Source organism: Engystomops pustulosus, chromosome 1 (assembly GCF_040894005.1).
Source record: "Engystomops pustulosus chromosome 1, aEngPut4.maternal, whole genome shotgun sequence".
NCBI classification, from domain to species: Eukaryota; Metazoa; Chordata; class Amphibia; order Anura; family Leptodactylidae; genus Engystomops; species Engystomops pustulosus.
In genome coordinates this window covers 55,964,526-55,989,385 of record NC_092411.1, presented here as the reverse complement: position 1 = coordinate 55,989,385, position 24,860 = coordinate 55,964,526, and the positions used below count along the sequence as shown (strand labels likewise).

At 39.7% G+C, this 24,860-nt stretch overlaps 1 long non-coding RNA gene across 1 annotated transcript; it reads left to right on the top strand.

Moving 5' to 3' along the window:
• Positions 1–69: 69 nt before the first annotated feature.
• On the top strand, positions 70–1,783 carry LOC140073899 (uncharacterized). The gene is made up of 2 exons (XR_011849200.1): positions 70–1,359; positions 1,415–1,783. It is a non-coding gene; the product is annotated as an uncharacterized lncRNA (long non-coding RNA).
• Positions 1,784–24,860: the final 23,077 nt, after the last annotated feature.

Below are 24,860 nucleotides of genomic sequence, written 5' to 3'. Positions count from 1 at the left end.
TAGGGGACTGTTTTGTACAACTTTTATTGCATATTTAATACCGAAATATATTAACTTTTTCTAAGTGGCAGAGGCGCTCAGGCTTTCGAATTCACAAGCTTTCAATATATGCATGACCCCACTCAAGCCTCTTCCTGTTCCCAGCTGGGGAATTAGGATCTGGCAGGTGATGTCAGAGAGCCGGGGCATGGAGAGAGCAGGGCTGTGGTCTCTGCTAGTTCCCCAGCTTGGAGCAGGATAATGCTCGCAAGGGAGGGGGGGTACATATATTAAAAGCTGGTGAAGCAGAGAGGCGCTCGGACACCGTCAGCCTGATCGCCTCTGGCACTTTTACAAAGTTAATATTGCGGTAGTAAACATGCAATAAAAGCTGTAAGAACCGTCCACCCATCCTCTAGATGGAATGAGCAACCGATTTAGGACACACTACCACCAGTAATATGGTTGTAGTTGTCCTTTAATTTACTTATATATTATTATTACAAAATTGCTTCTGCTACATGTTTAAGAATAGAAGCTGAAACCTAAAATCCTTCATGACAAGTCATATTTTGAGATCTCGTGGACAGATCATAGATTTCCACTTCTGGCAATCTGTTAAAAAACAGTCCGTAGCTTGTTGACAGGTGAGAGGAAACTGATGGGAATTTCACTTCTGTTGGTTTTTCCTTTTAACGTTTCAGATTTCTCCTGCTTGAGAAGTGATTCAGTTTGGGAAAGAATTAGAGACTTGTACTAGGTAAGGTTTCCTAATATTTTCAGAACCTTCATATTTGGTGGTACAACAGACTGTCTATATGTTTTCTATTATTATTATTTTACAAGTATGAGTATTACGGTTTACACCTTTAGAGTATATGTCACTAAAATACGCAATACAGGTATGGACTCTATTAGGGTATTTCCTAGTGGGATGAAAACAAAGAGACAAAAAGAAAAGTTGTTGAAAAAAAATATCCCTTCCCACTGTCATTTTGATACTTACCAGTCCCCAGCTGGTTTCTACTTTTTGTCCTTTCTCGACACTGGGAATATCTGGAAAGGGCATTTTAAAAAAAATATTTTTATATGAATTTTTGTTTGGGAGCAAATGATGTCATGACATTTATTCCTAAGCAATAGGACTGTAGTCCCCAGGGCAAAAGTGTATAACCAATTTTAGAGGGGGTGGGGCAGTAGCCATTTTGCATTGGGACTTTAACGCTTATCACAGAACCTTTTTACCTATTTTATTTTAATGGTTATTATGTGAAAATGAAGTGACTATTTCTATGTGTTTATCTTATAAATAATCATTTGCTTTTCAGAACATTTTGCCATTGCTGTGTAGGCAATAAATAATTACATGTAGGAATTAAAGTAATGTTATTAATGGTAGAAGCAGATAATAAATAATTACATGTAGGCATTAAAGGTAATGTTATTAATGGTAGAAGCAGATAATTGGTCGGTACATGGTTGGAGAGTGACAAATGGGATTATGTATTTGATCACAAAGGCCATTGGTGTAAAGCTAACTCATATATGCCGTTTTATGTATTCGTCATAGTATTTAGTTAGTTAAACATGTAATATTCTTAGAAGCTATTTAAATTTTAATAAATTGTATTTTTGGAGCTATGTTATGTATTTGGTGTTATGCCTCTGTTGTTTTCTCCTTAAACCTTTTTTTATGTATAGATGTAGGTTTTTCAAAGACATTCACACTGTAGATAGGTTCTGTATCTAATGTTTTTTTCACTTGTTTGTTTTGTTATTTGTTGAATAAACCTTTTTACCTTTATATCTATGTCTCATTCGTACTTTATGGCATGGGACCATTGTGTGTATGACAATAACAAGTTGGTCGATATTTACTGTCAGGAGCAGTAGGGAGCTGGTTTTCAGATGAGCTGCAGTACAGGTATGCATCTGCCTAGGATCTTTACCTCTTATTCTATCCTCGTACAACTATGAAAAAAGTGTTTGTAAAACAATTGCCCCCCTATTAAGATCAAGTCATTGAAACTGCCCTCAAGGCTGTCATATTTCTTGTGCAAACTGCTTGTACGGGTATTTAAGAAGTGTCCGCACCACCTTTGTGTCATTTGCGACCATTTTGTGGTATGGCTGCACTAGGCATCATGCAATGCAAGATGCATGGAATAGTGAGCAGATGGAGGGAACAACTATGCCTCTGATTGCCAGTATATGTCAATGGGTACCCTCAGTGTATGGAAAGTTTTTCAAAGTATACTAAAAATGTGATTTGAACCCAACCTTAATAGCCTGTTTGGTGATGGGCATGTTTGGGCTACAACAAAAAGCCTGGTACTTCCCTAAAAATATCGACATTGATTACTTGGGGATGGTGAGGCCTATGATTTTATGGTTGGTGAAAGGTCATCCTCAAGAAATCAATCTGTGGATCTAAAACAGAACAAAAAAGGAATAAGCCCATACTGATCAATTAAGCTTACAGTGATCAAATTGCAGATTGCACATTCATGTTTGCAATGGGACAAACCTTTTAAGGCAAATTGGCATTAATTACAAAATCACATGGTATCTTGTAGTAAAGTAGCAATGGTTGTACAAATAATCTACAATGCCTGGCAATATATGATAGGATTTACCTTCCATGCAGAAAGTTGAATTCTTTTTACAGGGTTCATCAAAGTGGATAAAAATATGGTTTTGCAAAGAAATCAAATATTTAGATTTTTTTAAAAATATATTTAATTTTAACTTTTTTTTATTTACAGGGGGGGGGACTAGAAGTTGTCTGCTTGCGCCTGCATTGCAGTACACGTGTCTTGTCATTGCTGAGGTTAGATAGAGCCATGCGATGGATCTGGCAGTTACCACCAACCCCTAATCTGGATTATAGAAGGAGTTCTAAGGGCCTCCCTCTATGATAATTATAAGGCATTTGTAGAGGTGTTTTCCTTAATATAAAATGTATAAAAATGCTCACAATATAGAAATTTAAAGCAAACTTGTCATCAACAATTGACCTAATAAACCACTACCAAAATATTCTCAAGCAGCAGAAACCTTCTAGTTATATTTTCTTTCATGGTCCTGGTCCTGGTGACCTCATCCAGAAAATCAACTTTGAAGTGAGCTGTAAATTGGGTGTATGAAGTCAAGGAGGAGGAGAGTTTAACACTGAAGTCAAGATGGGGTGCTCTGAAACCCTCCTCTGTGATTAAAAAAAACATGCATCAGACTTCAGGAGATCTGGCTAGTGATGTGTCTTGATGCAGGACCACCAATTACAGTGAAGGGGGATTTCTGAGGAAGAGAGAGCTTGGCTTCAGTGTTAAAATCTCCGCCTCCTTGATTAAACAATTTGCATCTCACTGCAAAGAAGATTTTCTCGAAGATGCCACCCCACTGGGTCATAATAGAAACATGATGTGGAAGGTGTTTGGCTGCTTGAAACATACTGGTAGTGGTTTATCAGGTCAAGTTCTGCTGACGGGTTCCCTTTAATGGAAATCTAGCATCAAAATCAAGCATGATAAACCAGGGACACTTACTTATACATCTAATCTTCATTTATTTGTTATCCATCATCTCTTTCCTTCTAAAATCAAAATTTTAAATTATGCTAAGGAAGAGCATTACCAGAGCTCATCCATGCTGTGGCTACACAGGCTGTAACAGTATGCAAAGAAACTTTGTGTGCTGCAGTGATATTACATCAGACAGAGGAATGGGGAAGTGCTACATGAGCAGGGTAAGGGGGAGACAGTATAACAGCCTGTGAGGTTGCAACACTAGGGGCTCTGTTACCGCCCCTAATCTATCTGTCTCACTAGCATAATTTTAAACGTTGATTTTAGAAGGACGGAGGCCATAAATAACAAATATGAGAAGATTACCACACTAAGTGGCCCTGGTTTATCATGCCTGATTGTGAAAGTAGATGTCCCTTAATTCATTTACTTCCAATAAATCAATGAAAAACAACATACTACTAAAATAACTCATGCCCATGAAAAATACATGACTTGTAAAATAACCTTTAATCAATTGAATCCATTGAATACACACACTGTATACTTCTAGATGGATTGTACTGGAATAATGAAGTCACTGCTGTTGTACATTCTGCACTTTGCACTGCCATGGTTTCACCTTGTCTTGCATAGGAGAGAATGTGTCTGCACTGTACCCCAGCGCTGTGACATGACAAGGATTTCAATTAGCTGCGGGTTCACAAGTACGGTTATTTTTTTAGTTTCTTTTTTTTTTGTTCTGTAAAAGGCACTCTTCCTGTTGAGAAATGAATTTCTCAAAGTTACTATAAAAGCTTATCTAATTTTAACATGAGACGCCAGAGGCAATGTATGCAGGTGAATAAGTAAATGGGGGGAAAAAGGATAACGCTTTAATGGAAAATATTCCAGTAAAGGTTTTTAAAGGCAGAATAGAATGTATCAGAGACTTGTAATATGCCTAATGTAGCCTTTCAGCACAGTAAGTCTAGAATCAAATATCTTGCTTAGGAGTTCACTGCACTGAATCTAAGACATCAGCAAATACAGAAAATAAACCTTTTCTTTAAAGGACATCTACCACCAGGAATAAAGGTTAGTAAACCAAGCACACATTTCAAAAAACATCATGTGCTGCTCACTCCTCAGCTCTTACCCCCACCTTTGTGCTCCTGTACAGCTCCTCCCTCCTGTTACTTCACGGAGCTCACAGCCAGGTGAGCTGCCATCAGAGGGAGAGGGATGAACTGTACAGGAGCACAAAGGTGGGGGCTAGGAGGTGAAGAGTGAGCAGGATGCATCCAATCCAAAGCCCAACTCCTAGGTCTACACAGAGGATTCTGTCAGGGTGCAAGATAAGTTATAACACACAATTAGACTGTAATGCAAATGTTTAGAGAAAGCAGAAAGGCATATTTGCAATGAAGCTGTAATGGGCTTCTGTAGCATGTCTTTAGTGAAAATGAGGTCCCTGGTGACAGGTTCCCTTTAAGGTTTTTTGTGCATGTATATGTTTTGTGTCCAGACTCACCCTTTAATTGTAGGCTGTCATACAATTATGTATGCCATAAGTGACCAAAGTTACCTAGATGAGGCTTTCAATGCAGTCACTTTTCACATGCTGACATAAGATGACAATACACAGAATTCATGTAATATTGTATATCGTACATTTTTACCAAAAAACAAAATGACATTTCCAAAATGGAAGAGTTCAAGGACTGAGATGTACTTTATTTCCCAGCTAAGTGTACCCGATATATCATCTGGCTTATCTGTATTCTGAGGCTGGAGGCCGGATGAAGCTGCCTTGATGCTTCTAGCTGATATAGATTGAATTCACAGCTCACAAAAAGTGTTGCTCGCTTTGCCTGCAGTTGGTTTCTAGACTTCAATCTTATGATAACAAAAAGGTATATTTAGTTTAACGTATTTCCCTCCGGGGATGTGTGTAGTGCTCCTCTCTATGTATAGTACTTATTTCCCTAGTGGGCAGAGCGACATGCTGGAATATATTCTATATGATGCTCAGTCCATATTTTTTATCTACACAGACATGAAATAACTTAATAAATAAACTCCAATCCTGATATGTATAAGACGTGTAAGTCCCATAAGTGAGTGAATATCCCTATAGATTATAAAGAAAGTCTTACCTGTCCCAGGACCACAGACAAAAAAATTATATGAATGCATGTTGCATACTGTATATGTTACACCAGGTGACACATAATGCTTCCACATGTCACACCCAAGTCTTCAAGATCAATAACTATGCAGTATTATCCATCCTTAAAGGGTTTCCCCACTTTACCTCATGTTTTTTGTAATGTGTGTTTAAGTGTGGGGGCAGGATATTAGGTAATTTACCAATATACATCTATTAATAGTTCTGCACTGCTTTCTTGATATGTAAAGTGAAGCCTCCTGTCTTTTACCTCATCAGCCAAACATTCCTGAACATAAAATGGCCACAGTTGGAGGGTCATGTGATCTCTAACTACCAATGAGCAATCATCCTGCCAGGACCTTGATCTTGAAGGACACCTGTCATCAGGTCTGTGTCACTTGTCCTGTCACTACTACCTGTTGGAGCAGCTCACAAGGACCCATCCCAGCCTTTATCTAGTTATTTCATACATTATTCATTGTAAAATTTATTTCATTTTTTATCATGTAAATGAGGCTGGTCACATGGTCAGAGGCAGTGATGTCACTCCTGTTACCCCTCCCCTCTCCTCCCCCTGCTCATGTCTGTGTGTAATGTATAGTAAAGCATTGCTAGTGTGTGTGCTGCATCTGCTGACATGCTGCATCCTCCTAATATACAGGTGAGAGACACAGACATCAGCTACACATGAATCTGAGATGTTCTGCTGTAACATGGCTGCCTGGAGCTGCTGTATCTCCCCTAAACACACACACACAGGCTGCAGGGGGCATGGCCCCCAACACCAGGAAGCACATCATTATACAGCCTCACATCATTATACAGGCTGTCAGTCATGCACTGGGGGTGTGGCTGTGCCTCCCACTCATGAATAAGGTGGACAGCTTGAATATGCTAATGCTTCATTGGACATTTCACAGGTCATTTGCATGCAGCTTTAGGACCTCATTGCTTAGGTTTACAAGCATGTAGAGGGACAATGAAGGGATAGAGGCAATGCTCTCTAATGGCAGTTTATGAAAATATATTTAGTTTAGTTATTTTGCATGACGGGTTCTCTTTAAATTCATGAATACTATCATGAAGCCCTAGCAGGATGATTGTTCATAGACAGATAACATCACATGACCCTCCAACTGTGGCCATTTTATGGACAGGAATGTCTGGTTGATGAGGACACTGACAGGAGGCTTCACTATACATATCAAGAAAGTTGTGCAGAACTATTAATAGATGTATATTGATAAATTACTTAATATCCTGCCCCACACTTGCACACACATTACAAAAACATAAGGTAAAATCCCTTTATAGGAATCTATCATCAAAATCAAGCATGACCAGGGGTACTTGCTGCTAAATCCAGACACCATCACTGTGGTAAACTTCTTATAGTTGTTATTCATGGCTTCCTTCCTTCTAAAATCAACTTTTAAAACTATGCTAATGAGCCAGAAGTGCTATGAGAGATGTTCCTTTTCGCCAGGAAGAACGTGAACAGTCTGACCAAAGTGCGGCGCAAAGCCCTTAGTAAATGTATCCCATTGTCTTTCTTTGGGCAGGGTGATATACATCGGTTTGAACATGAATGGTTTATTTAACCCCTTCCCGACATTTGACGTAATAGTACTGCATCCCAGCTCTGTCAACCAAAAAATATTAAAGTTACGTCTCTGAAAAGATGGCGATGCAAAAACAAATGAGATTTCCTCTATATTAGTTTTTATCCAGTAAAATTGTAAAAATAAATGAAAAACTATATAAATGAGGTATCACTGTAATCGTAGTGACCTATAGAATGAAGATAATATAATATTTTTAGTATTTTTAGTGTACGGTGTACCACCCCCAAAAAATACGAAAAGAAAGTAAACCAAAATTGACAATTTTCTTTTCACCCATACATTCAAGAGTTAATAAAATCTCATCAATAAGCTAATGACCCACTAAAATGAAGTATTTGTAAAGTGCATCTCATGTCGCAGAAAATAAGCCCTTATATGTCCAAATTGTCAAAAAAAATAAAGATTGCATAGCCAATAAAAATTGACAATGCATAATCTGTTCTGAATGGCGCAGCTCCCTTCGATGCCCTGGCGTGTGCCCATACAGCAGGTTACCACCACATATGGGGTATTATTATATACAGAAGAGATTGGGTATCAAATTTTGTGGAGCGTTTTGGTATTTTATCCACTGAGAATTTGTACATTTTTTGAAAAACATATTAATTTAGCCAAAAAAATTTTACTTTCAAAATTGCATCCGATTTTGTTTTAACCCCTGTAAAACAATTAAAGGGTTAACAAACTTCATAAAAGTTGTTTCACGTACGTTGAGGGGCGTAGTTTCTATAATGGGGTAATTTATGGGGTTTACTTTTATTTAGGTCTCTCAAAGTGATTTGAAACCTGAGCAGCTCCCTCAATAGCAGGATTTTGCGTTTTTTATGAAAATGTGAAAAATCGCACCTAACGTTCAAAGGCCCAAAACATCCTACAAAAATAAGAGTATGCATAAAAAACCATGTCCACATAAATTAGACATTTAGTGAATGTTAGTTATTACGTTTTTTTGTGGTTATGACTATGTATGGAAAAAGTAGAACATTTTGAAGTTCAAAAATCAAAAATTTTTCCAAATTTTCACCAAATATCTGATTTTCTCATAAATAAATGCAAAACATACCACCAAAATTTTTCAAATAACCTGAAGTACGATGTGTCACGAGAAAACAATTTTAAAATCACTTGGATATGTTAAAGCGTTCCGAAGTTATAACCACTTATAGTGACACAGGGCAGATTTGAAAAAATGGGCCGTGTCAGGAAGGTGAAAAGTGGCTTCAGCGTTAAGGGGTTAATGGAGGAGGCTCGCCCAATGGTGGCTCCGGTGGGCGTCTTCTTTGCCCATAACTTTTACCTCTTACAGTTTGTAAAAGTCTTTTTTATCCATTGTATTTATATGACTCCTATCCACAATCCTAACACTGTGCTTCTGTTCACTACACTATGGCATTGGTCATTTTGTGTCCTTTTTTGTTTTTATCTTTACATATACAATAACATTTCCCATACCATTGCTTTGAGTTACACCACATTAATTTTCTTTACTGTAAGAACCAACACTATACCATTTATTACTGTACATTATCAGCAGGCTAGATAAAATGACTACATATTAAGGTTATTCCTGGTAAATATAATTAAGTAAATAAGTGTGAAGACACTTTCTGACAGATGCCTCGCTGATGGGGGGACAATTGGTATATTAGTAACACAACAGCTGTACCATATTTTTCTCATATTTTTTATGACGAGAAAGTAGCCATCTCCAAGGCAACAGTGCGATAATTCCAACATACAGGAAGTTCTTCTCGAGTAAAAATGTGTTTCAACAACAAAAATAAGCTGCAAAGACAACTAAGTGACAGAGGCAATGTTTTCTGAATTAAGGCTGTAACAGAGATGTACATTAAATGACAATATCACAGAATGCCTCTTCAATGCAGCTAGTAGTTTATCTATACTGAACTACCAAAATTACAGTGAAAAGTAGCTGAGGGAATTGTACTTGTAATATGGCAATTATGTCAATAGAAATGGAAGCATTCATCTTCATATGAGGAAAATGTGCTCTAGAACAGGGGTGTCAAACTCATTTTCATCGGGGGAGGGGGGTTCACGTCTGCCTTAAAGGGGCCAAATGTAATTTTATAATTGTGATTTATACAGAATTACCATTACAATCGCAACCACAAAGCTGAACGTATTGATGAATAACAATAACCTGGAGCTGCGTTCACATGTGGTGATTGCGTTGTATTTAAAAAGACACAGACTCCTCCTGCATTTAATAAATGTGATGCAAACGCAATATTATTTCAATAGGTGATCGCAGGAAGAGTGGTTGCATTATGAAAAGCAGCCACAAAGCAATAGTCACATCTGAATGGGGCCTCAGACACTGGCATGGTCAGTAGGTGTCCCCATAGCAACCAATAACCAGAGTACCCCTACAGCAGCCAGAAGGCCCCCACCATGCAGCCACATTGCCCCTTTTCCCCCAGAAGCAGCCACAGTACCCAGTTAACCTCCCCCAAGCACCCCACATCCCTTCCAACAGCAGCCATGGTGCCTCACACTTCTCCACCTAGCAGCAGCCACAGGGCCCCACACCTACCACCCAGCAGCAGCCACAGTGCACACATCTTCACCCCCAGCAGCATCCACATTGCCCCCATCTTCCCTTCCCAGCAGCAGCCACAGTGCCCGAATCCCCCAGAAGCAGCATCCACAGTGCCCACATCTCCCCCCCAGCAGCATCCACAGTGCCCACATCTCCCCCCAGCAGCAGCCACAGTGCCCACATCTCCCCCCCCAGCAGCCACAGTTCCCACATTTCCCCCCAGCAGCAGCCACAGTGCTCACATCTACCCCCCAGCAGCAGCCACATTGCGCACATCTTCCCTCCCCAGCAGCAGCTATAGTGCCCGAATCCCCCCAGCAGTATCCACAGTGCCCACATCTCCCCCCAGCAGCAGCCACAGTGCCCACATCTACCCCCCAACAGCAGCCACAGTGCTCACATCTTTGCCCCAGCAGGCCCTGCTCCTTGTGAAAAAATCAAAACAAAAACTCACCTTTCCCCCATCCCTGAAGCAGTAGCCGATCTCTTAGTCTCCGCTCCTGTGTGCACTCTCAAGGTGGCACACATGATGACTTGTATTTGACACTTGTGCTCTAAAAGAATCACTTTCTCATGTGTAAAGCTGTTTAGACCAGTGGGATTCTGTACATTTTTTAATATTCTTAAAGGGAACAAGTCACCCCATTTTCACAAATACAGCTAGTGACAGGTTCCATAGAGCCAAAATAACTAAATGCCACCCATTACCCAAAAAAAATCAACTTTATGTTATCTTACTTTGTATCAAAGGGGGGATGTGCTGTTTGGCAGGCCCCTCCCATATACTCCTCTCCATGCCATAAGCCTCCTTGTATTTAGCATTTCAGGTCATATGACCAGGGTGATGTCAACTAAGGTCCATTACCAGGTCCTTTACCTTATCCCATGTACTGTATGTATCTGATCACATGAAATCACAGCATACCTCCATGGACTTTTGAATGTCACAATGTGGCATTGTTTTGTTATAATGGTTCATTGTGATGTTATAAATGCTGTTGTTGCAAAAGGACATTGGGGCACATTTACTTACATTGCTGCTGGAATTCACAGAAAGTGCATTGTCCATCTATAATACACTGTGCCGCGATTCGCTAAGATAGTGCACCTGAAGTCGTGAATGTGTCACTTCCCGGCTCAGGTCCAACAAGTGCTAGGACTTGTGACACAATTTGAAAGTTAAATTCCGCACTCAGTCTGAATCAGTCGGACCGACCGACGGCACGCCCCCTAAACTGTGTCACATGGAAGCCAGAGCAGCTCCACCAAAAAAAGGGTCACATGAGCCACAATCCCAGTGCACAAACTTGTGTGCAAACTGTGTAATCCCTGAAAATTGTGCATTGTTCGAAATAGGTGCACGTGCGAACCCTTGGTAAATGAGCCCCATTGTGATGATATTGGGGCATTGTGACATCATAAATGGTTGTTGTGATGTCATAATGTGCATTGTAATGACACAAAGGGACATTGTAATTTCATGATTGACATTGAGATATTAAGAAGCATTGTTCTGTCACAATGGGACAATGTGATGTCATAAAGGGCACTGCCTTGTCACCAGTGTTGGCCTGAGTTGTGTTGGGCCTACCAGATGTGGTGATCTTGAGGACCCAACCTCCATTCCTAAACTTCCCATTAAAAATGTATCATCCATAAAACCTAATAATCCATAATATTTGTGAATCTCTTTAAACAAGAAATAGACCTTAGTGTCAAGTTATTTCTTCATTCACTTCAAAATGCATCTGTTTTCTTCTGGATCTTGGGGACTTATTATAATATGCTAAAGCCTGAGAGGATTTTCTGGTACTCTAGTGGGCAAGTCTGACCTTGGCTACAGTATTCAGCCAAGTGCTGCAGTCTCATCACTCCTTGTCAAGTGCAGCTCTGTACATTGTGGCTGTGGTCGTTGTTAAAAACAAGCCATGTGACTGATTGATATGACGTCAATGGTCTTTGAAACAAAATTCTCACAGTCTTTGACCTTTGATCAGTGATCAGTGAAAAAAAAATAGATGAAACATAATTTCATAAATGGAAGGTGACAAGTTTGAGAAAGAGACTCAAAACATCTAAATCAAAAATGACCTCTGGATAGATGACATTGTGACTAGAGAGAGTGGAAAAAACAAAAATGGGAACACTTGTTTGGAGTCAACGTTGTCGAAACAAAGGCAGTTAAGTTGTAGAAAGGCAAAGTTTCTGATACTGAGAGGACATGACAGAAGAGACTGAAATTTCACAGGAGGAAACATACAGCTGGGTGCTATTACTTGGAAACCTACCTGACCTCCTAGTGGTGTTTCCTACAATGTGATGTTTTATTTTCTGTCTTTCTTTCTCTTTTAAATCCACTGTATTATATAGATCTGTCTTTCCTCAACCAAATTCAAGTTATGGATTGACTTATATCTGTATGTTGCTTTGGCCAGACTTTGAAAAAGCACAGATAAGGTCAAGTAGCAAAACAAGTGCAGTGATCCAAAATATTGTTCTTGGCAGTATGTAATGGGGGATCCTAAAAGATTTGATAAATTTTACTGACATTGGGGAAGATTCTTCATACGTTGGCTCCTGCACCAGCATGTGATAGTGGCCATGCTCTTTCGTGTCCCGCCAGATCCCTGTAGTGGAACGCCCCATATGCCATGTATACCAGTTATCTGGTGTACATGGCATGAAAATGTTGTGATTGCTGACAAACGGATATCATTGAGACTTTTCCCCCCTCTTCCCACCTTTTTTTTGAAAAGTACACATGGGGGAACATGCATCAGGCCAAATATACTATAGCCTGAGCCTGGATCTTGGCACAGGTTATAGTTGGATTCTACAGTATGCCAGGCAGGAACTGGCGTGGAATTGATCTGGGCACATGATTGTTCACTGGATTTAAAAGGAGCCCATGGCCTCTTAGAAATCCAGAGCATTGGATGGCGGTAGGGCCGGACATCAAGACGGGCGCCTCTTGACAAATCCTTCCAATGAATTGATCATGATCTTCATTTTATACAAAATAGTTAAACTTGACTACATCTAGCTGATTTATGTAACAGGACAATGATCCCAAGAAAACCAGCAAATCTACACCAGAATGGCTAAAAACTGCCCAAAGTCCAGAATGTAACCTAGTTGTAATGTTGTAGAGCACCGAAATTCCTCTAGAGCAATATTAGAGATTGGTAAAATCATACGGAAGACAATGAGGGGTACTTTTTTTCTCATTATTGTGTATTTCTATACCGAACAGAAAAAAAATCACTAATGAAATGTAATTAGACAACTGATAATTAACAGTGGATTTTACATTTTCTAGGTTTCCTGTGAATCAAATGAGATTTCACTTTAAGTCAGCATCAAACCAGAGAACACATGGGCGCATTAGCTGATTTTATAGACAAATGAATTAAGATTACATTTTTTAATCAAACACATTAAATCCCTCTTCTTATCTGCACTAAAACAAAACATCTGCATTAAGACTTCATTATTCGTGCTTTGTGTGACTTTACATTAATTCACAGTCTATAACACACAGAGCGAGTAAAACTTGCAACTCACAAACATCTGTTGTCTCCTCAGTACGGAAAGATATGATAAAATGTAACTTTTAGAATGTGATGAAGCAGAAAGACACATGTAGTTTCATAAAAAGCTGCCATTAACTCCCAGCTTATTATCATCTATAATCTGGAATCTGCAGCGCTGATCACTGGTATTGCTCACACAATGACCTTAATGTAAAATTCCTGAACTTTTGAGACATTTTCCATCAAAATGGCACGTCGGAGAAGACAGCATTTGGTTCTAAATATATCCAATGCTTGTGTCTGAATGACTGGCAAATATTTAATGCAGTATGTCACTGAATAGATAAATTGTGTTGTGTCTTTCGCCTTTCGTCTCTTTTTTTTACGCATTAAAAGAAGCTATCCACAGTGTTGTATTTTTAGATGGTCTGGATTTGTCCCTAACCACAAACAAAATGTCTGGAAGAACTTGTCTGCAATTCAAAACGAGCAGGAAAGAAGCTTCTATATGTCTGACATGAATCCAAAATAACCCCCCGAGGTCTATTCACTTAGGCACAAGCCTTTTTGAATTAGTAGAAGAGTTTGTCATTTATGCTTTTTAATTATTTTTTTTAATAAATAGCCAGGCTTTAGTCTATTAGGTTCCATCAGTCATAAACAACCTCATCTATGCTTTGCATTTTAGTGGTTTAAGCAAAGCAGCACAATAAATCTCAAGATGATTTCAATTTATCATTCGGAAGATGGCTGAATAGGCATAAAACTAGTGAAAACATCCCACACTGATGCTATATATTTCTCTGGCTGTTATTATGTAGTATTAGGAGAAGCACTTGACAGTACAAGCTAGGATGGAGGTAAGAAACCTGGCTTTTTGTCGTGTAGCTATATGATGTAATGTAAATGTCAGTACAAAATTAAAGTAATAAAACATTAAAGAAAAATGTAGAAGATTTATGGTGGAGTTAAAAGTTAATGGTTTTTGAAGGAGACTAGTATCGTCTGTGTGTATGTTATATCTATATGATTATGGAATGGACTCATTTTATTACCTTATATAAATATACAAAGGTTTATTATTATTGGACATCTTCAGAGTTAGTTTATTTCTCTCACTTTTGAAGCTTATCCACAAATTTACTCTTTGAATTTTTTATAATTTCTGGCTAATAAATGTGAGGCCTAACCTGCAGATTTGCCAACGACGGCCAACGACTTACAGACGACCCCTAGTTACAAACGGACCTTTGGATGTTGGTAATTTACTGTACTTTATCCTTAGGCTACAATAAACAGCTATACCAGTTATCAAAGGTGTCTGCAACTAAGATTTATTGTTAATCCTGGTTCTTATGACAATCCAAAAGTTTGAAAATCCAATTGTCACAATTGAGACAATTTGGTTGGGATTACAATTATAAAAATATACAGTACCGACTTACATACAAATTCAACTTAAGAACAAACCTATAGTACCTATCCTGTACGTAACCCAGGGACTGCCTGTATATGGAAAGAGGTTGGTAAGACTTCTACATGTAACAGGGCTCCCTCCTTCCATTTATGTCCCACTATCTTAATTTGTGTCTGTATCCACTAAGAAGCCGGATCCCCTTAGTGGATGTGGGCATCAGACTGCCAGCGGTAGGAATTTTAAGAGTGGTGTTCAAAACGCCAGACTTAATGAATTCCCCCCTCCAATAAATTTCTGCTCTGGTTGACAACTCAGAAATTCTGTAGAAATTATTTTGCAATTTATCATGATTTAGAATGTGCCATCTCTGTTTGGAGTTCATCATGATTTACCTTTCGGAAGTAAATGCTATGTTATATGAGCAGCGCGGTGGCTTAGCCTTGCAGCGCTGAAGACTTGGGTTCAAGTCCCAGGGTCAAAATCTACAGTGAGTTTGTATGTTCTCTTCATGTTTGCGTGGGTTTCCTCCGGTTTCCTCCCACACTCCAAAACATACTGGTAGCTTGATTAGATTGTGAACCCCATGGGGACAGGGACTGATTTGGCAAGCTCTGTGCAGCGCTGCATAATCTGTGTGCGATATTTAAATAAAGGAATTATCATTATTATTTTGTAGGGCTATGCCCACATAAACCCCCCATACCATTGTATTTTATTGTTCAGTTGCTTCAGTCTAAAACTTCACTTTACTATTATTCAAATGAGGTGCTATGGGAGGTATTAACATAGCTGCTCCACTTCCATATCTTACTGGACCTAGAAGTGATTTACCTAATGGAAGAAGAATAAGAGAAGGTGATGGAAGTGTTAGGGGTGTAGTTTTTGCTGTGGAGCTGAAACCTTGAAGTGTTCTTCAGTCTTGGTTGGATATTTATTTAAAAACAAGCTTTGACAGAGATGGGGCCTCTACAAAACAAAGACAAAGGTATGGGTGACATGTATGGGGTTAGCCCTATGAAACATAGCAGTTAGTTCACAACCTTATATCGTGGTGTTAGATTCCCTTTAAGCATGGTCACTTTGACAATGGGAATCTTTCCTTAAATGTTTGGTGGCTTTTCCTACCCTACCAGAGAGCAAGATATGATATGTGATAATAGCTTTACGTGAGTAGAAGTAGAATTTCCAATGAAAACTTCACAAGATTAAGGTCCAGGAAGAGCTATTGGTCATGGACAGTTGGGAACACATGACCCTCCATCTGCAGCCATTTTTTGAACACAAATGTTGATGAGTTAAAAGACATGTCTGAACCAGTGGTCATACTTTACATATCAAGAAAGTGGTGTAGAACATTTAATAGATATAAATATATATATCGGTAAATTACCTAATATTATGGCCCCAAACTTACACACACATTACAAAAACATGAGTAAAAGTGATCAACCCCTTTAAGTGATCAAACACTGTGATAGGATGACATGAAATAATTATGTTATATATGTTCAAAAAAGAAAGATACAAAAAGCAAAAAGAAAAGTGTGATACGATTACTGATCAGTGATTGAAAGTTATTTTATTCCTGGTAATGTGAGAGAGCATAACATTCTCCACCGCTGCTGTACATTTAATTGATCACTTTATCACATTGAGAACACATCAATTCTAGAAATGATTTTTATGAAAGGGTTATTGTTCGCAGAAATTATTTTTGCTATACATATTTCACATTCTTTTCAAGTTATATCAAATTAAGTAAACCATAAGCAATATAAACCTATGTTTCTGGGAAAATATCAAGCCTGACAGCTAATGGCATTTGTATAAAGAAATGATAAAAAGAATCCAAGGTTACAAATGAACCAATAAGTACTAGACGCTGAATAGGCAAAAGCCATCATGAAGAATGGAATTAAACCAAATATTTCAGATTAATGTACAATTCACTTATACAGATGCGATTTTTTATTTAGATCATTGTTTATAATTCACTCTATCCTGCAAATATTTTATAATTTAGTGATTAATCAACAAACTAAAGCAAAAATGATCGGGTTTTATGACTAATGACATTGAGTTTTGTTATATTCATTTTTTATAGCATTGTGGATTTTTGTATCAGACGTTCATATTCCCGAAATACCCCTTTAAAATGATAGTTTATAAAGTATAAAATTTTATAAAAATATGTATATCAGCCAGAGGTTCTCCGGCCTATGTCACCAGAGCACCTTCTGTCTCCAGACACTCTTCAATTATGTACTCCCCCTTTATCTTTTGCCGGCCACAAAATTCTGAGGACAGCCAATGACATCACCCGGTTGTCTGCACATGCGCAGTAACACTTTAACTTCTCCAGCTGGCTGTGCAAGGTTAGTGTTACTGCGCATGTATGAGATTTGCAGACTTACAGGTGATGTCACCTGCTATCTGAAGAGCTTGTGGGCGCCAATAGGGACTATAAATAATGGTGGCGTGCATAATTGGTGAGCGTCCAGAAGACACTCAGGTGATGTAGGCCGGAGCGTCTCTGGCTGATTTACATATTTTTATTTAAACAGATTTTTTTGGAATCACTGAACTAAAGAATAAGAAAACAAGTGCCAGGACTCTGTGGGTTTGACACAAGCAGTCTACCATCAGTAAATCTAGTTGTAGATGTCCTTTAATATAATAAACCTATACCTCAATGGCAGCCATGCAACACCGTAGCTCAGCTTTTTTGTGTAGCCAAATATATGGTAATGGAAGCCCACCAATTGAAGCTTGTATTGGACCGAGAGACTGTGATGGATTAATCACTTCAAAATAATGCCAAGCGTTAACCCTTTAAATCACTAAGAGATACATTTTATTTTAATTAGTTAAAACAAAACAATTAAGTTGCTCCACACCCAATGTAAATTATCAGCATGGAATATCTATCTCTGTAGATTATTGCATATGTACTAGAACAATGTCTGGTATAGTATGCCATACAGATACTAGACTTTATTAGCGGAGGAGATATTTACTGTCATCCAGCTCAGGTTGATTAGTCCTGTCTGGACAGTTCAGGAAGCTCAGTGTAATGTGTTTATGTAGGCAGCCAGGTTGCAACCCAGCTTTCCCAAGGTCCTGAATTTTATAATTTTTTTTTAGCAAAACCACGCAGTTCATGGTTTAAACAAGATATATTTCTGCATCAGTGTAGCTACAGCATTTTAAAGGTATATTTGGTTCATAATGCATAAAAGCAATTGTAGATTTCCTTTAACGATGTTTTCAAACCCTTACCAATATACTTGCTTTTGAAATTCCTCCCTGTCCCTTCGTTCCAGCCCTTTACGCCCCCCACCCATTTGTTTACAAGTCCATAGAGATATCTTGCCATATTGGCTGCTTCTGCAACTTCTCTTTCCCCATAAACAATAACTACCTATTTGGGGATGGAGAAGAGGTCTCCTGACTATGAACCCATTCCATGAGACATGTATTACATGCTTGCCCAGTTATATAAATGAGTTATTAATCCCCAGCATAAGCAGCAGGTCACTGGATATTAGAAAATCTAGACCAATGGCAATAAGAGGATCGCTAACAATGTAATTTCGCATTTTAACCATACAAAGGTTATCAACATTTTTGGCCATCTAATGGAGGCACATTCTCCTATTTCACTAAAAGACCTAGAGAATCCTTCTGAATCCACCATGTCTGGAGCAGACATTTCACTTTTTTCATGGTAACTTTTCTTCCCTTCATGATTAATAATGCAGACCTATTTTTTCTTTTAATCATGTTCTTCGCTTGTGCCCTGAAGTATTTCTAGCACTGAGATGTTGTAAACCAACACAGCAAACATAAGTAAATCAAATATAAGCTGTCTGATTAACAGGTTCTGCATACTAATAAAACATGTGAGGATTAAATAATTTAATTTACAAAAGAGAACATTGCTGTCAGCTAGAAAAAGTGATGCAAAACAGCATAAAACTTTTACTTAGGATTCTGATTCTATTTTTAAGTTTCAAGCTTTTCTGCTAAAAAATGTACCACATTTATTGTACCAAATACATGTCATATGTTGTGTGCAAGGAGGAACCTTATTAAATAAAGTAACCCTTTTATAGGAAACAGGTTTTTCAAAGTTATTTTTATTCAATATATTATTTTTACACCTATAAGATATAAAGTCGATTACTGTATATACTTGAGTATAAGTCAAAAAATGTGCTGAAAAAACCTAACCCGGCTTCTACAAGAGTCTATAAAAAACAACCTCTGTTCTTACCTTTCCGGGAAGTATGCAAATACGTTTTCCAAGCTGTCAAATGGAAAACAATGCCTCGTTTTGCTACCTTGAAAGGCAGCCCCCCTAACACCAAGTATGACCTACAAGAAGTCTAAAATCATGATATGGGATTAAGTCAAACCAGTATATCTATTCCAGAAGGAACAGACTCCCAACTGTAGACAGCACTGTTTCAACCTGGTTGGGTATCCTACGTACAGAGTAGGGAACTGGTTTGGCTATGTGAGAGGCTATTGACTAGGGTCAGACAGTAGGTGTTTTTCTTACCTTTCTGACGTCCCCCGCAAGCATCTGATGTCATGGTGTGTGCGAAGGCTGGTTGCGGGGTCCTAGAGACGTAGAATCAGAGCATTGATAGAAAGTAGAGGTCCTGTGAAGGGAGTCAGAAAGGTGAGTACAGAGGTTTTTTTTACAGGCTGGACTTTTGGGCATTAGCTGGCTATACACTGGGGGCAGGGAACTGGATGGCTATATAGTAGGGGGCATGTGCAGGCTGGCTATATACATGGGGGCATGGGCTGCTGGCTATATACTAAGGGACAGGGGCTGGCTATATACTGGGGGGTATAGGCAGGCTGGCATTATACTGGGGAGCATTGGTTGGCTGGCTATATACTTGGGGGCATGGGCTGCTGGATATATACTAAGGGGCAGGACCTGGCTACATACTGGGGGAGATAGGCAGGCTGGATATATACTGGGGAGCATTGATTGGCTGGTTATATAGTGGGGGCCGGGGGTGGCTATATACTCGGGGCTATGGGCTGGCTATATACTAGGGAGCATGGTCTGGCTGGCTATGTATGGGGGGCATGTGCTACCTGGCTATATACTGAGGGTCAAGAGGCTGTCTATATACTGGGGGATCTGGAGCTGGCTAGCTAGAGGGCATGGGCTGGATGGCTATATACTAGGGGCATAGACAGTGCAGACTGGCTAGCTAGATTTCCAACCTTAGACTTATTATACTCAAGTCAATAGGTTTTCCAAGTTTTTTTGTGTTAGAATTAGGTACCACGGCTTATACTCTCATCAGCTTATACTCGAGTTCATATGTAGGTAACTTATCAAGAGGCAAAAGAGGTAAAAGTCAAACTTACCTTTACCCTCAATACCCATGTTGTCTCTTGATTCCTGCTGGTCCTTTTTTGACACACAGGAAATATCATGAACTCAGCCAATCACAGTACATTAGGTCACCACTGCAGCTAGTGATTGGTGGAACAATTACTGATATATCACAAATATTGAAAGGCACAAGGAAGCAGTGACCAACTGGGACCTGAGTGTAATACAACTTATATGTGATATACAGTAATAGAAACAGCAAGTAAATGAACAAGGTTGATACATGAAATACCATAACAGAGCAGAATATGATAGAATACCATAACAGGTAGAAGTGAGAGCACAGCAGAAAAGATTCGCTCAGAAAACATTCACTCTACAATGCCCAACATCCAGTAAGTGAAGATGTTGGCACTGGTAATCTATAAATACTTCTCTTCTTTACTGATCACATCTAAATCACGTACCAGAATGGGCATACTTTCCAGACTTCAAAGTTCTTAATCAAAGTTGTGTTTGATGTACAAAGTGTATAACTGTTCCAAAATGTTTACTGTTCTATGTGCCCAATAAAGAAGTAAAGAGAAGGAGGAGTGCCAGCACATTTTATCCACTGGAAGGAATGACTGCTTTGACTTACTTTAATCTTGTTTTCTTCACAGCACGTCAATGAGAAAGTCTGCTTACTATGCACAGACTATCAATAGCAAGTCCTCAAAACTGAGGAGACGGTATACCCATTCCAAATTACCATCCTTACCATGACCTTTGTTTTCTGCATTACAATAAACAGAAATTTTATATTTTATATTATTTAGTTTTTTTTTTAGGAAAAACTAGGGTGGGTGATGAGCACATAACTAACAAGTAATCTATATAAATCAGCATAATATCTGTGTACATAAAGTATGGCTGAGGATGTGCTAGTAAAGGAGAGGATGAGTGTAATTGTATTCTAATGTTACATTCTTTCTTTACTAGTTTGAACACTGCTTTATTCCTTTCCTGGCTTATCTTAATTAAATTCCAGTACAACCATCTGTCTTCTGTTGATTCTATACTGGGATAAAAGCAGTTAAGTTAATTGAGATGGACAAAATCTTCCTCCATTCACATATGTATACTGCTTTGTCTGGATGTCATGAATCTGTTCCAAATCACCTTCTGGACCAGGACATCTCATAAAAGGTTTCTCTACCTTTTCATCTGTGCTTGCTATAAGTCTTTGTTTTTAGCCAGCTGGTGGTCACTGGTGCCCCTATGACCCATATCCCAGGTCGCAGGTGCATCCGTGAGCCTTACTCTGCCCCCAGAGCCTGTCCACACATTTACTCACCTCTCCCGGCTCCAGCGTCGGTCTCCTCACTCCCTGGGGTCTTGCGAGCGTGTTCCCCGTCTCCTAGGGCCAATATGCCGATAATTGGTACTGGCTGGCAGCTTGCCAAGATAAGTTTCTGACCCTTCCTGTGCCCCCTGCTGAATCTTTGTGCCTTGTGCCTTAGAGAAAGCTTTGTTCCTATGCCCTGTACTATTATTGTGATTTCCTGTTGTGACCTCGATTCCGTTATTGACTTCAATCCTGTGCTGCCTGTCCTGACCTTCTTCTACATCCCTGACTCTGATCCTGTCACTTCCTCCTGTCTGTCCCCGACTACGATCTGGTGGTACCACACCGCAGCAAGTCCAACCTGCTTTGCGGTGGGTTCTGGTGAAAGCACGGTACCACTCCAGTCCCAGGTGTTGGCTTACGTCATTTTCCAAAGTGGACCTACTGGACCAGTGTGCGTGACACTGGTGTATAGCTTGAACTTCTGTATCTTGGATTCTTTGACCCTTTGCCTTTTTTCTTGACACCTGTCTTGCCTTTTGATGCCTTCCATTTTCCTCTTGTTTCTGACTCATAATAGATGACTTATCCTCTTTGTTTGTATCTAGTCTTAGTCTCAGAGTTTTTGGTACAGGAAGGGAACACTGACTAGTTGTCACCAAGTCTTAGGGTAGGCTGGGCAATTAGGTAAGGCCAGCTGGATAGGGGGTTTAACTTAAAGGGGTATTCCCACGAAGACAAGTTTCTTACATGTACTCAGGATAACAAAATAACACATTCTCTAATTCACTGTTATTAACAAAAATACAGAATTTCACAGATATAAGTCCAACCTGTCTCTATCAGTCCTGGTGTACACAATTTTAGTTGTCCCTAGACACGACCCTGTAACTTCTGATTTAAGATAAGGAGGCGCCATCCTGGATTTCTGTGCGACAGCCGTGCTGTGGAGTTTTTCTGTCTCTGCACTGTAGCTCCTCCCCCTGCAGTCAGCACGGAGATCACTCACAGCTGCAATCACTACTGAGACACAGAATCTGAGTTCCTGAGGCAGCAGCATCAGCTTGGAGACAACTACAAGCTACACACAGATAAGTTGTTTATCTGGGAAGGTACGGCAGATCTTGTGTGTTGTGAAATAGCAGAGATGTAGGAGAGATGACTGTGTCGTTATTCGCTATAGGCATCTAGGATGTCATTTCTGATCTGTCTCATCTCTCTTTCAATATGTCAGTTACTAGTACAATGTTCACAACCTAAATGAAAGTGTATATAAACCTTGTACCCTGATAATCTGACAACATTGTCAGCTCCCAGAACTAGATGGAGTACAATGTGTCTGCTTAGAGAGTCCCCGCCCGCACCCTGGAATTTTGCAATGGCCATCACTGAGTGATAGGAGCTAAAACAGCAGTAACACTGAGCAAATTGTTAAGTAAAGTGTTAAAAACTATCTGTATTGTGTTAACATCACTAGGGGATTGCAATTTGAGACTTTTCTTTCATGGGAAAACCCCTTTAAGGCCTTACTGTCCTTGTCTGTTTTTTAGTCCATCAAAGCTGGTCTCTTACTACATAACAATTGGATTGTGTAAATATTTTAGCCACTTTTGTTGCCATTTAACGTAGATATTGTGAGGTACCTTACATTCCTCTTGGGAGAGTTGCTTATAGGACTACCTCTTATCAACCGCATTATCCAGTAGAAACCTCATATTGTCCATATACTGTTTTAAATTACCCTATCTGTGGATTACATAAAACTAAGGAATATTTCTCCAGTAGGAAGACCCTTGTGATATGTTACTGTATATTGACAGTCAAGTAGGCATGAGAGCTAAATATTTTTTCCCTGTGATTTCAATGTTAATTCAAATGCCATGAAGGCACAGATTAAGATTTCATCCACCATTTTCTGTTTAGTCAATGGCTACCACTCATCCCCATCTGTTTCTGTGGGCTTATACACAAGGCACTAGCTCAGGGGTCAGGAACCTTTTTGGCCGAGAGAGCCATGAACGCCAAATATTTTAAAATGTTATTCCGTAAGAGCCGTACAATATGCACATGCCCCCCAGTAGATAGGTAGTCTTGGATCTCAGGCACACCCGTGCCCCTCTCCGTGGTGGCACCTCAGTGCTCACTCACCTCTCCACATTCCTGCTCCCGTCTCGGCTGGCCAGCACGCACACCGGCACTCACAGATTTAAAGGGCCAACACGCTGCTGATTGACACTACCCACTTCCCGGGTTTCTATAAAGACCGGCGGCTCCCAGCATTCCCACCCGGATCTTAGTGCTTCATGCCTATGAGGAAGCTTTCCACAGTGTTTCCTTCTCAAGTGTTGACCTCCTGTTGGGACCTCGGACCTGTTCCTGATTCTGCTCCTTTGCTGCCAGCCCTGACCTCTTGCTCCGTTCCTGACCTCGCATTATTACCGCCTGCCTTGACCGTCTGCCTGATCCTGACTACGAGACTGCCTAGTTATCCTGTACCTCGACCTTGGCTGCCACCGTGGACAAGTTGCGCCTGTGGAACGACCTGGTGGTACCACGCTGCAGCAAGACCATCCTGCTTTGCGGCGGGCTCTGGTGAAGACCGGGTGCCACTTAGATTCCTTTCCAGAATCTACTCCCAGTAGATAGATAGCCACAGCACATGCCCCCAAGTAGATAGGTAGCCCCAGCACATACCCCCAGTAGATAGGTAGTCACAGCAAAAGAAAAATTGAATATTCACTTACCAGCGCTCCCTGCAGTCAACTCCTCATCGCTCCCACACTTCTCTTTGACCAGGCTTATGCAATGGCGCCTGGGTCTTACAAAGGACGTAGGCAGCGGTAACATAGATGCCTGTGTCCAGTGATCAGTCTAAGACACACACAGCAGCCATCACTATTTATTAAAGATCTGTCTGAGAGCCAGATACAGCCAACATAAAAGCCATATCTGGCTCCCGTGCCATAGGTTCCCTACCCCTGCACTAGCTGAAAGTTCTTACTCCTGTCTTGGTTTACAGTATAGGAAAACTTTTTTTTACTGTCATTGGCGTGTCAGCAGAGCACTGATGCCACACAAATGAGGGTCATTTGATTGCAACATGGTTGTAAGTGTATTATAAATTACTAACTCCTCCAATCTACCTCCAGCTGGTTAACACATTTTTCATGAGTGTAGGGGCCCTTGAAAAAGGAAACACAGGTTGCGTACCTCTCATTTTGTATTGTAGTTTAGCTAAAATACTGATATTCTTTTGTTAAAACCAAAGCATTTAGAACATAAGTGAGACACCATTAGAATCGGTCTTTGTCAATACTTCATACTTTGCTCATTCCGATTCACTTTATGTTGTGTATCAAATAACAAGTACATGAT